The following is a 12,868-nucleotide window of genomic DNA, read 5'->3' on the forward strand; positions in this document are numbered from 1 at the left end:
TCTGTCTAATAGGATATCTGTCTTTTAGGATGTCTGTCTGTTAGGATGTCTGTCTTTTAGGATGACTGTCTTTTAGGATTGTCTTTTAGAATTTCCCTTTTAGGATGTCTGTCTTTTAAGATGTCTGTCTTTTCAGATGTCTGTCTTTTTAGATGTCTGTCTGTTTAGATGTCTGTCTTTTAGGATGTGTTTATTTTAATATTGTCTGTCTTTTATTATGTCTGTCTTTTAGGATGTCCGTCTTTTAGGATGTCTGTCTTTTAGGATGTCTGTCTTTTAGATGTCTGTCTTTCAGGATAGACATCCTTTAAGGATGTCTGTCTTTTAGGATGTCTGTCTTTTACTATGTCTCGACACTTGAAACCTATACACACGGAGTTCGTGGCGGCTCCGTATAAACACGCAGTTCCCGGGGGCTCGGTACAAACACGGAGTTCAGCAGGCCGCCGTATAGCGTCGTAACTATGTTTTTTGAAAATTTCGAGTTATGAAGTGCGTCGGATAGAGGAAATCAAGGGCTATCGATCAGCGAAAACCGCATTTCGATATGTCAATTAGTTCAAAAGTTATTCTGGTCTGAAAATCCAGCCGCCCATAAGGCGCAATGTTAATCCAAAACTTTGAAGCGCTATATCTCAGAAGTGACTTTCAAGCACTTACGACGTTATACGGAGACCCGCTGAACTCCGTGTCTATACAGAGCTCCCTGGAACTACGGTTTTATACAAAGACTCCACGAACTCCGTGCTTTTAGGTTTCAGGTGTCGGTCTGTCTTTTAGATGTCTGTCTTTAAAGACGTTTAGCTTTTAAGATGTCTGTCTAAAAGGATATCTGTCTTTTAGGATGTCTGTTAGGATGTCTGTCTTTTAGGATGTGTGTCGTTTAGGATGTCTGTCTTTTAGGATGTCTGTCTTTTAGGATGTCTGTCGTTTCAGGATGTCTGTCTTTTAGGATGTCTGTCTTTAGGATGTCTGTCTTTTAATATGTCTGTCTTTAAGGATGTCTGTCTTTTAGGATGTCTGTCTTTCAGAATTTCTCTTTCATGATATGTCATTAAGGATGTCTGTCTTTTAGAATGTCTATCTTTTATAATGTCTGTCTTTTAAGATGTCTGTCTCTTAACATGTCTGTCTTCTAGGATGTATGTCTTTAAGGATGTTTGGCTTTTAAGATGTCTTTCTTTTAGAATTGTCTTCTAGATTGTCTGTCTTTTAGGATGTCTTTTTTTTAGGATGTCTGTTTTTTAAGATATCTGTCTTTTTAGATGTCTGTCTTTTAGGATGTGTTTATTTTAATATTGTCTGTCTTTTATCTGTCTTTTAGTATGTATGTCTTTCAGGATGTCTGTCTTTTAGGATGTTTGTCTTTAGGATGTCTGTCTTTTAGGATGTCTGTCTTTTAGGATGTCTGTCTTTTAGGTTGTCTGTCATTTAAGATATCTGTCTTTAAAGACGTTTGGCTTCTAAGATGTCTGTCTTTTAGGATATCTGTCTTTTAGGATATCTGTCTTTTAGGATATCTGTCTTTTAGGATGTCTGTCTTTCAGGATTGTCTTTTAGAATGTCTGTCTTTTAGGATGTCTGTCGATTAGGATGTCTGTCTTTTAGTATGTCAATCTTCTAAGATGTTTTCAGATGCTATAAAAGTGGCGAGGCCGCTTGATGCAGTGGCCCGCCGCTCAGCTCGTTGCCGTCTAGTTACACTCAAAATGTGGTATTCATTGTTACCATTCACAAACGAAACGATTTAAGCTGACCGCCGATTGAGTTGCGATAGGTGTAGCAGGTAGACAGAAAAATAACTACCTTAGTATGCGTCTAACTAGAATCGCTGAACCGCTGAATAGCGCGTTACGAAAAAATTATGCACATTCACAAGTTAACACATCTACTTGTTATACCTATCACTAAAATGAACACGCCATAGCGAACGAGTGAGCGAGCGACGCGAATTCTATAACGAAGAAACTCAGCATCCACCTAAAACACCACCTTTTCGGAATTGGCGCCGCGACCTCTCCCTTGGGGGTGTCTAGCTTTAGAATGCAAGGGGGCTGCCGCCCCCTTGACTCCCGCTTTTTAAACGGACCCGTTTCTACCAGACACCGCGGCGCAGGGGGGGAGGCGGAAGATCGTTCAACACGACCTGTTGCATTTTGAGCCGCATCTGGGCGACAGCCCAACAATGAACACCCTGGAGTAGTCGGCTCCCCGCGCCCCCCGCGCGCGCCGGACACACCAAAACAGTCTTGTTACTGCTTAAAAACTACTCGCCGCATTGATTTAAGACTAAACGTGTATTGAAAGCATAGAGGGACGCTAATTTTGCCGTTGCCGCAGGTGTGCGCGCGCAAGAACATGCCCATCTCCACCTCCAACTGGAAGATGCAGTTCAACTAAAGAACAGCTAACGCATCTATCTTCTACAAACAAATTTTACATGTAACAATTTTGAATTAATTCCTTTGAGTCATTTTTCTTTTATTCACAAAAGATTGCGCGAAATTGTTGCATGGAAAATTTTCTTAACTACGGGTCCGTTTATGGTTAACAAGAATTGTTAACGTTTTTTTTTTGTTGTCTAAGGTGCGTAACGGACAAATCCCCATCGAGTCAATCATAGGCGCTTCGCCTCGCGACCTCGCTAACGCTCGTTCGCTCGCTCCGCGAATAAATATAAAGTTGTGGGCGCACCAAATTTTTAGGAGCTAAAGCGCTGCCTTTGGTAATTTAACGCCCCCGTCCGGCCCTAATCGAGAAAGACCGAGGAAGAGCAAGGAGGGGTTCACGGTTTACCTTCTTCTACTGTCTTGGGGACTGTCTAAACACGTTCATGGTAACGTCAAAGCAAATGGGTTCGGTCTTCTTCCGCTCGGTTCGCCTCCCTACCGCCCCCGCCCATGCTCATCTTATGGAGAGAGGCGAGTCCTGGCGAAAGCAAACCCAACCCATAGTGGATCTTCTGGGAGTGTCCGGAACCCAGGCGGAGTAGTTTGCAACCCGCCCGGGAGGGAGCAGGTTGCTCTTGCTTCGTGTCATAGTGAGACCAGCCTGAGGTCGCGACTGAAGAAGCACATGCGATATGGGAGTTTATAAGCGGGAGGGGGTGGGGAAAATCGCGACCTTAGGCTGGTCGGCTGGTCTGCCTATAGTCTAGCCCTCCTGGCCCTGGCCTGGCCCTCTGCTGGCTGGCTGCCGGCAGTGCCGGCTCACGCTCCCCTTCGCCGTTAGTGGTTAGTTGCTGCTTCAACGTGCACAGCTGCCGTGGTGCTACAGTGGGCGCTCGCCCGAGCTAGCAGACCGGCCGCATGGGTGTGTTAGACGTCGCACGACACGCGAACGTCGTGCACAGCAGACACAACCCGCTTTTAACCTGTAAATCGTTAACAAATCTTCCTAGTTCGTTTGGTTTAGCCGAGCATAACTTTGTCCCCTGCCCCGCATATCCGCTTGCTCCTCCGCCTACAGCCAGTTGGCCCAGCATCACAAGAAATGGACTAATCGTACCAGAAGGTAAGGACTGACTGACCCAACTCCAGCCAGAAATGCTATCCCTATAAAAACGTCTAAAAGACATAGGTCTATTTTTGGACCATTTAGACGTCTAAATGGCCCAAAAATAGACCTTAGACATTGTTTAGAGGTAGCATTATACACATTTCCTGTATGTTTGGCTCATGTATTCTCTTCATACTGGAAAACAAAGGCAAACATATGGTTGTTTATTCTAGCTGGATAACTGTTTGGGTCGAACTAAATGATTGTAACTAGCTGAATCAACACCTACAATTGGGAACGTACTGTATAAATGTGATTACAATATTTAAGTGAAGTAAAAGTAATTAACTTGCCAAGCAGTACATTGCCCTAAAGAAGTCTCTTGAATCTCTCAGTCATGTCGAAACAGTTGCTAGGGTCTTTAGTTACCTGGGGAGGGATCTAATCTCACATTGTAAACTAAGATTCCATGCCTGACATCACTTTCCCAATAAATAAGAGTTAAGTGTGAGCTTTTTATCAAGATGTTTAGAGTCAAATATGAGGACATCACTAGTATTCAATTTATGTGCCGTCACATTCCTTTTCCTATGAAAACTGTCACATTCTTTTGGATGTTTCTGTCACATTGTTTTTCATGTGACTTCAGAATTACCATACCTGGCCTGGCTCAGTCATATTGAAACGAATGTCGCATCAAGACTTAACCAATGTGTCAGTTATTACATGTTAACAAATGTGACGTTACATGAATCGAATAACAGTGATCATCTTAGCTATTCCAACTTGAATGTATGACAACAATTATATTTTAATTCGTTTATTTTCCAAATTTAGACAATAACTTTTCGGAATGCTTGTAAGAGGGGTGGAATCTGAGGGTATATTTCTCAACACAAGGAATGGCTTAACACACCCATGCCCCGGGTGGGTATTCACTGCGACAAATCTTGTACCGTGTGTCAGTGTTATGACACAGCAGTGCTCGTGCTTGCGTACTCGCTCCAGCCGTTAAGCGCCTTTTGGCCGTATGGCCCCCGGAATAGGCGAACCCGACACACGGTATTCACGTTACACGTAAAAGTTTTCGCCGGCGAAGGTGCGCGGTCTTGTTTCTTAGGTCCGTTGTTGTTACAAAGCACAAGCTCCCGCTGGTCGCGCCTTGTTTACGTAAAGCTGAACCGAGCTGAATGTCTTTGCATTCCTGTGTGCCTTGGTATCACAGCCCCCTCACCGCCTGCGCCTGGTAAGTGTCTCGGGGGATACAACCTAGCAGCGACGATATGGGCGCCTCGTAACTTGTCCCCGCTCTGCAACGCGCCGCACTGCCCGCAGGCGTAAGGTAGGCCGGCACGCAAAACATGCATGCGTTGGGCTGCCTACCCGCCAGGCGTCTGGTCACGGCCGAGGTCACGGCCGACCGGCTTCTGCGTCCCATCTCGTCGGTATGCAAGACAAGGGCGTTTGCAGGATTTCTTCACTGGAATTCAAGGGTGGCCCGCCCGCTGACCCCTACCTTTATTTCCGCTTTGCTGTACCCCACGCGGGCATGCGATCCGGCTTGCCTACCGTCACTCGCCACGGCGACTTATTCGACTTATTACCCAGTGCGACTTTGCCACCCGCCGCGCCGGCCCGGCCCGGAGTCTTCCAGTCTGCGTGGTGTGGGTACGTCATCGGGAGGGAATGCCCAAACGTACCCATCGAGCAAAGTACCTCGGCCTCCTGCTGCACTGCATGCCCCGCCCGGGTATGTTCTGGTCGGTGCGCTGCAGGGTGATTCCGCACACCGCGCGAGGGGGCTAGCTCCCTCGCTCCTGGGACCTCTCTGTCTCTCTGTCTCTCTCTCTCTCTCTCTCTCTCTCTCTTTCTCGTTCTTGTCACACCCAGGGACAGAGGGAGAGAGAAGTCCCTCGCGCGGGGGAGCTAGCCTCCTAGCCGGACGTGGAGTACTGCTGGTCGCGCCCCTTGCCCTGGGCGCCCCTGTTGGAATCTCAGCATGGGCATGGAGTGCGCTGAGCTTGTTCTCGTCAATGTGGACTAGATTGCGCCGAGCTGTACCCCCAGCCACTTCTTGGACCAAGTATACATTGTACTTGATCCTTGATTTTTAGCCCGCTCTTTTGCTTAAAAGCTATATAAGCGGGCTTATGCCATCGCCTCTGTGTTCGTCTGTCTGTCTGTCTGTCTGTCTGTCTGTCCGTTTCCCAAGAAGGACGTGAGCTAGGGGTTTGAAATTTTCAGGGTATTATTGTTGTCACTTCTGGTCAACGAAACGGTTGGTGCAAATCCTGGCAACCACCTCTGAGTGGGTCTGAGGGGGTAACAAAGAAATAGGAGTTGGTCCAAGAAGTGGAAAAAAAATATTTTTTTTATGGTCTCCTAAGGGGTAACTCGTGAAAATAGAGCTCTGAAAGCGAAAATTTCGTCCGTTTGGCTCTATCTCTCACCGTTTAGGCGCTAAAGCGAGTTTCTCTCACGAAAGTGGCCCAAAAATAAATATATAAATTTTAGAAAATATTTGACGGTCTCCTAAGGGGTAACTTATGAAAGTAGAGCCCTTTGGGCTAAAATTTTGTCCGTTTGGCTCTATCTCTCACCGTTTACGCGCTAGAGGGAGTTTTACCCACAAAAGTGGCTTAAAAATAAATATATTAATTTTAGAAAACATTTGATGGTCTCCTTAGGGGTAACCGTTGAAAGGAGAGCCTCTTGGGCTAAAGTTTTGTCCTGTTTACTTACAAAAGGGAGTTTTTCTTACCAAACTGGCCAAAACAGAAATATTTTTACTTTTTCAGAAGTACACTACTTCTGTCTGAGAAGTATGCTGTTGGTTCAAAATTTTCTTCTAAGCAGAAGAGTGGGCTTATTTTATGGTGGGACATCATTAATAAAACGTGTACACTTCCATGCAAAAAAGCACAAAAAAACACACCAAAAAAACATTTATTTGGTGTTTGAACACGTTCGGAGTCATTCAGAGTATGCCTAGAAGTATATTTAACTTCTTTTGTGGCTAGTCTTATGTATCTTTTCATAGGTGTGTTATTTGATTCATTAGCTTACATCAATAACTTAGAAGGGATTTGGCATAACTTGCATGTATTCTACAAACTGCGGCACACACAGCCAAAGATGTTCAGCGTATGAAAAGAATACTTCGTTTGTTGAGTTTTGATTACGAAGTAGACAGAAAAGATACCTGGCAAAAAGATGGTCCAAAGCGAGCCGTCACTCCAACGGGCCGAAGGCCCGTTTTCGGATAGAAGATGTATTACACCATGAAGGTTCAGAAGGGACGGGCCGAAGGCCCGTCCCAAACGCCGCCGGCAGGCCAAGCTGGGCCCACTCCCTGCCGAACCGAGTTGCCGGTGGAGCGAAGCGGAGCTGGCAACTTGGTTTGGCGGAAGAGCGGGCCCAGCTTGTTTAAAGTGCAAATGTCTTGATTCAAGTGCTATGGACTTGTTTTGTACCAGTGTGTTGGGTGTGGCGTTGTGGACACAGAGCGGTGAGGCAGGCGTTCGACCAACGGCGACCTCGCAAGCGTCCTCGTCCGGAATCGACTTAGCCGTCGACCATGCTCGGGCAGCGCCGGTCAGATAATGCGTGTTGAGATGAGCACTTTCTCATACATGTAATGGAGGATTAGTCTCACTCAATACAATAGCAATATGTATCTGAATGTGTGCGTGTTAGTTGGTAACACCTGTTGTGCCTCAGTTGGTATGTCGGAGATTGTGTGTAGGGGCATTCTCTTTCATCTACCCATCTATCTATTAGCGTGTGTTCTGGGCTGTTCCATGGGCTGGCGTCACTCTTTGTCTGGAAGCTGACCTGTGTGGTTGTGTTGTACTGAACCTACCCGCGTGGAAAGATTTACAGTTTGAAATACACTTGTGGACTGCAGCTGAACTTTTGCTAGAACCTTAGTGTGAGCATAGTATTTGTACGGAAGTAATGTTGGTATTTTACAAACACAAATGTAATTTGCAAGTACAATAAGAGTGCATACGAACTGCATCTGGCATCATGCACTTTAAGTGTAGTTATTTAATAGAAAACTATAGTTAAATGACAGTCAACTGCAGTTTAACTGCAGTCAATCTAAAACAAATGTGCAAAGATTTGGAACACTCCTCACTTTAACTGCAGTTTTCGCGCACTCTATCTACAGATGTAAATATAGTTCGATCTACAAGTTGTCTGTGTTTCGGACTATAATTAAACTTAAGTGTCAAATGATTCTAAATCATAGTGTTAAAAATATCTTTTTCCCTCTCTGGGTCTTTCTTTCTCCCTCCTATTCAATTATTTACCTCATATCGTATCATTTCAGTTATTACCTCATAGTTATAACACTGGTTGTACTTTGGATGTTGACGGGAGTTGAACCTCGGACTTCGGTGTTGGGAGCCCGGTACGCTGACCACTGAGCCACTGCGACACGATAGCTCTGGTGCCGCAGTAACCTGGTGTCATGCCAAGGGTCCCGGCCCGTCGGCCTACTTGTCTAACTACAGTTTAACTACAGTTTCTCTGTAATTCAACTGTGGCAGTTTGGAGTTCCCTATCCTTGTCCGTTTTTTTTTTTTTTTTCGTGAATAAACCCGTTTATAATTATAACGTCCTCTTCCCTGGTCGATATCACGAATAACAGAACTTCGCCTCTAGTAAAGCGATTCTTAACCGGGAAACAGAAATTTCGTTGGCGTTAGGGTGAGGTACTTGGGTAGCGACCCCGCTAAGGGGCATATTTCTGCTGTACGCATACGGAGGAACCACCGGTTGTTTGGCAGGACTAAGAGGCAGGTAGGCCCTAGGAAGGGCGCGCCTAGGCTAGGCGACGTAAAACCCCACCGACCAAGGAATCGACAAACTCATCGCACAGGTGAAGCAACGAGGGAGTACTGTCGCTCAAAAGACGTTCTGAGTGTACGTTGTCACATAAAGTCGACTTATATTTTAAGTGCAACAGATGCACAGTTCAAAACTGTAAACTATATTTGCGGTTTTCAGTCTAAGATAACAACAGTCTGATTGAAACATAACTGAAAAAATAACTGCTTTGATGAATTGCAGCAGTATTAAAATCGAAAGTATGGCAGTTTTATACTTGAAAATTATGTTTAAGCGCAGTTTGTAACACTAAAATGAAATTCATTCGTAAGACTCAAATATCTGTTCTAAGACTGTACTTATAACTATAGTTTCAACTTGTAGAGCGCAATGCAGCCAACATTGTTAATGTAAAAGCAGTGTGACTGCTGTCATTACATAAATGGAATTACGGAACAATTAAGAGTTAAGAGATGCATAATGACTACAGTTAACCTATAGTTTCAGATAGTATATCGCAACTGCAGTTCGATGTCTACAGTTTTAACTACAGTCATAATGCACATCCTTCCACGCGGGTATCGTGAATACAGAGATTTGAGTTTCACCGAACTATGTGTCTCAATTATCAAACCAATGCCCAAATCTCAACAGGTTATGGGCCCAGCGAATACTCTGTTTGAATTAGTGAAAATAAGTGAAGGATTAAATACTGAATGGATTATTGTGCAAGTGACTGAAGGGAGACGCGGCCGGCGTCCCCGTGCTGTCAACAAAGCAAGCAAAAGCAAAGAAGTGTTTTAAGTGAAGTCAAATGACTGCTGAAGCAAACTTAGAAGTGTCTGGGAAGAGTATGGAATCAAAGAGAATTAAAATCCAGAGTGAAAAGTGAAGCTGGGAAACTTAAATACTCAAGTTGTGAAATTATCAAATATGGCGACGGCTGTGGTCTGTCCCTTTGTTCTGGAATGTGAGTCTGAAATGAAGTCAATAATTTCAAAACATGAAATGGATATGTGAGTATCTGAGTTATGGAAGTAAAGGACGGAAAGTGAGTACAACAATTGTCTTTTGAATGTAAGAAAAAGTTCTCGTAAAACCAATTGAGTCGAGAGTATTCCCCCTCCTATCCTGAATGTGAGTAATGTTTGTTTGGTATGGTACAGTCCACAGAAATGCATTTCTTTTTACTGCATCTGATCATCAAATGGTATTTCTATGTTCGAAGTGATGATGAACTAAATGAAATTAGGGATTTAATTAACTCATATAAGCTTCTGGTGAGCATAATTCTCCTCAGTTCCAGTTTTATGTGGGAGTAGCTGTAATTCCAGAGTTGTGCATCATATGCAGTAATTCCAGAGAATATTCTGGCGTGTGTTGCCTTAATCATACAATTTTCCTAGAATATGTGTTGGTGAGATCCTTTGGAGTGAAGTGTAATATGATTTTCAGTGCCTGAGTGTAATGTTGAATTAATTTTATTATTTGAATGTGTCTTAAAATATATGTTTTTTTAAAAATAAAAGGAGGCTGTATAATTTATCAAGAGTACTGAAACAATTGATAAATGTGGCATAAATAAGTACAATGAAACAGTGAGTGATAACAATATAATTTGTTTATAAATGGCACACTATGGGTGTGGTCATAAGTATTTGATTCTAGAGGATCAAGGTTCATGGCAGAGGTTCTGTCCAGTGGAGATGTTCTATAAGGAATGATGTTGAATGCACGTAGAGGTTCTACGATGCTGATAGAGGTGTGTAGAGGTTCTACACTAACAGATTACGTAGAGGTTCTACGGATTAATAAATGGTCACTGGCGTAGAGGTTCTACGTTCAGGCAGGCGTAGAGGTTCTACGTTCAAACCTGAGAACTGTGTAGAGGTTCTACACATAACAAAGAAAGAAGGAAATAAAATAAAATAAATTGATTAGTTAAGAGCTAACATAAAATTGAAAAAAAAAAAAACAAAAAAAAAGCAACATTGATATAGAAGTCTCTAGTCCTGTGAATCAAAACTGAAAATGAGAAGTGAAATGAGAGTCTGAGGAATGTAAAACTGAAATCTAAACTTGCAAATTGAAAGTAGAAAGAATAGAATTGGTAATCAAAAGTGAAATTGAAATCATTTGAAATGTTAAGATGTACCAACAAATTACTGACTTAAAACGTTCAAAAGTTGAGGTATTATGACTGTCTGCTGAATGAAAAGTATGTGGACTGAGAGCAATTTAGAAGAGTTAAAAAAAAATTATTAAAGCGAATCTGAGTGAAGAAACTCGGCTGTGCTGCTTTGGGCAGGATCCCAACCTTGGAAAGGTTGGTCACCCAAATAAAAAATGTTTCGGTAAAGTTACACAGAAAATGAAATGAACCCGAGATACTTTATGTTAAGAGTGATAGGTGTTGCGAAGTGTGTTTAAATTGTGAAATAAAAACATGAACATGTAAATGTAACAATCAAAATGACTGTACACTAGACAGTTTGTAATAATTTTGGGGTTGGTACCCCTAACCTACAGTTTGTGTAGTTGTTTCTGAATTTTAGACAGGGCAGTGGCGGCCGGTGAGCAGTAGTAAACAAAGATAAGTTTTTGAATTTATGATCTGTTATTTCATGTTTTGTGTGATACATAAGCAGTGTCATCAGTCTCAAAGGATATTTTTGTTGCAGGAAAGTTATTATGATTTTACATGGTGGAGTAGCATTCTTGATAATCAAGAAACCTTTGGAAATCTATAAAATCAACAGCTGAGGTAAATGTGTAAGACAACTGTTACATTTCATGATGTTAGCAAAAAGTAAGAGTAAGAGAAAGGAAGTTCAGATAACTGTGGAAAAATGTAGTTACTTGTTTTTGGAATCGTAAAGACACCTACTTGGAATGTGAAAGTTTGGCAAAAGCTATTCATTGAAGAGTGCTAGGCTGTAGAGGTTCTACGGTTCTATGCAAAGTGTCGCAAAGTCAGAGAATATAAACGGAAAGTGAACTAGTTGATGTGCATTTGTGCCAACAGTCTGAATTAATCTAAAGTATAATGATCAATGAAAAAGATTATTGACTGTAACGTTTAAGAGATGGTGATGTATGTTGATTATGATTATGTGTGAATGTTTTGCAGTTGCCAAGAGTATGTGGTTTGTCACGGTAATTTATCAGTTCTAAAGATTGAAAAAGTAAGTTGATACAATCTAAAATGATAGGTAATGAATATCTGGAGTTTGTAAGCACTGTTAAAAAAAAATTAAGAAAATCCCAGTTTTGGGCTGTGAAACGCTCGATTCTCAGTCGTTGAGTCGGGAAATTGCTAAGCCATGGAGGGTTAAATTTCCGTAACCAATTTAATCGGGTTTTCCTGAACCCAGTGGGCTGGTAATCAGAAATATAGCATCCAACTCGTAAAATTCAAGTTGTGGCATGGGGATTTCTGTTTCGAAACCCACAACTTGAAAATTCAAGTTGTGGCATCGGGATTGCACCTAGTCTCATGTCGACCACTTTGAACCGATAAAAAAAAATTGCCCCAAGGTGGAGTTGAACATAGGCCTATAAGTTCCCAGTCCTGCTCTGTACCCCTAAGCTACACAGCGCTCCTTGACGAGCGAGTGGCTGACGACCCACTTAATGTAAGCGTTGCCCCAGTAGAACGTCTGAAATTCAAGTTTTGGCACTAGGAATTACATTTACAGTTTATGGGTCCGGATATTCCGCCCTGTGGGTGTGTGATACCGAATCAGTTGCTCAAACTGGAAAATCCCAGTTCCATGTACCATAGGAATTCAAGTTGTGGCTTAGTAAATTATAAAACTGAAGCCAACTTCTAATTTTCTGTAGGTAGAATGGAATTTTCAACATCACAATTCCAATTCTACAATTCCAAATGGACTTGAAAACCTCGAGTTGGATCGAGGATTAGCATTGCCTAGTCTAGTGGGTTGGGAATTAAAATACCCTGCTGGTGACTGGAAAGTTCAAGAACCAATGGGTTCAGAATTTTCTTCATATTTTTTACAGTGAGGTTTCATAACCTAAACAAAATATTTTTGAAACTAAATTTCTTGATACTGAAAGTCATAACAGATACAACTGAAAAATAAATGATAATGATTTAAACGGAGTGTTTTTATGTTGTAAGTAGCGCTGATATGTATTTACATGAGAAAGAAAATGAGTAATGTTTTTTTTTGTTTTAGTGTTTGCTGTTGAAAGACAGAATTCAATATGGGTTAAGAAAATGCAAGTGTTCTAATATGTGCTGAGTAAGGAGAAAACTGAATGAGTAATTACAGGTGTATATGAGTACAATTTGTTCTAAACCCCAGGTTGGTTAATAATAGTGAATTGGATCAGAAGTCACTACGTGATTTGGAAAGATAATTGTTGAAATTTCAATGAAACGCTGAATGAATGTTTGTATGTTTGTTAAATATCTGCATTGTTCCCTTATGGTAAAATGAACTATTTGTTTTTATATCATCATCAATCAACAATACTATACAACTGCGCTCCCACTCACTGACTCACT

At 42.1% G+C, this 12,868-nt stretch overlaps 1 long non-coding RNA gene across 1 annotated transcript in view; it reads left to right on the forward strand.

Annotated features, from left to right (window-relative positions):
- Positions 1-12,813, forward strand: part of LOC127750297 (uncharacterized) — a 14,918-nt gene extending 2,105 nt beyond the window's left edge. The window contains exons 2-3 of the long non-coding RNA XR_008011614.1: positions 11,268-11,519; positions 12,537-12,813. This is a non-coding gene — a long non-coding RNA (uncharacterized LOC127750297). The remainder of the gene's footprint in view (positions 1-11,267; positions 11,520-12,536) is intronic.
- Positions 12,814-12,868: the final 55 nt, after the last annotated feature.

Source organism: Frankliniella occidentalis, unplaced genomic scaffold (genome assembly GCF_000697945.3).
Source record: "Frankliniella occidentalis isolate FOCC.00 unplaced genomic scaffold, Focc_3.1 Scaffold165, whole genome shotgun sequence".
NCBI classification, from domain to species: domain Eukaryota; kingdom Metazoa; phylum Arthropoda; class Insecta; order Thysanoptera; family Thripidae; genus Frankliniella; species Frankliniella occidentalis.